This window comes from Cornus florida, unplaced genomic scaffold (assembly GCF_030987335.1).
Source record: "Cornus florida cultivar Cherokee Brave unplaced genomic scaffold, ASM3098733v1 CherokeeBrave_3.0.0_Hap2_Chr11, whole genome shotgun sequence".
Lineage (NCBI taxonomy): Eukaryota > Viridiplantae > Streptophyta > Magnoliopsida > Cornales > Cornaceae > Cornus > Cornus florida.
In genome coordinates, this window is record NW_026775581.1 from 121,567,099 (window position 1) to 121,567,994 (window position 896).

The following is an 896-nucleotide window of genomic DNA, read 5'->3' on the forward strand; positions in this document are numbered from 1 at the left end:
AGCCCAAATTCCAATGGGAATTCCAAGGCCAATGTATGCACCACAACCCCCCATCATTAATCAAGCTCAATATAACCAAGGTGTCCATGTTGCACCTCAAGTTGCTAATCCACCACTCGCATTAAGAGATCACTATGTGCCTAATGAGTATAATGCACCCACATGCATTCAATTGCCACCATTTAGAGCACACCATTATGAGATTAAAGCACAAACTATCCAAATGCTACCTAACTTTCATGGACTTCCTAGTGAAGAACCTTACAAGCATTTGGATGAGTTTTTTGAAGTTTGTTCTACAGTTCGATACACGGACATGCCGGAAGAAGTTTTAAAGTTGAAACTTTTTCCATTCACCCTTAAAGATAAGGTGAAGTATTGGTTTAACAACCTTAGGCCTTTTTCTATAACTTCTTGGGCAGAAATGCAACAAGAATTTTTGAAAAAGTACTATCCGGTTTCTAAGACCAATGCTATGAGAACCGCTATTAGAGAATTCACACATGGGGAGGGAGAAACTTTCCACGAGGCATGGGAACGCTTCAATGAATTGCTTAGGAAGTGTCCTCACCATGACATGCCTAAATGGCAATTGGTCCAATTCTTCTTTGAAAGCTTATCGGACAATTATAAAGGCATGGTTGATGCTTCAATGGGAGGTTCTTATATAGACCAGCAAGAGGAAGACGTGTGACGTCTTTATGAGAGCATGAGTGAAAACTCTTTGCATAGAACATTGTCATCTAGGAATGGTAGAAATTCTCAAGGTAGGAAGAGTGTTGGCTTGCATCAAGTTGACCACTCAAATGATATAACCGCCGAGATGAAGTCTTTATCTCAAAAGTTTGATTAATTGATCAATCAAAACTTGGCGAATCAAGTGTCTTCCTTTCCTA

The 896-nt window shown here is 39.7% G+C and overlaps 1 non-coding gene across 1 annotated transcript; it reads right to left on the reverse strand.

Moving 5' to 3' along the window:
* Positions 1-470: 470 nt before the first annotated feature.
* On the reverse strand, positions 471-579 carry LOC132287563 (small nucleolar RNA R71). Its single transcript, XR_009473067.1, has one exon. It is a non-coding gene; the product is annotated as a small nucleolar RNA R71 (small nucleolar RNA).
* Positions 580-896: the final 317 nt, after the last annotated feature.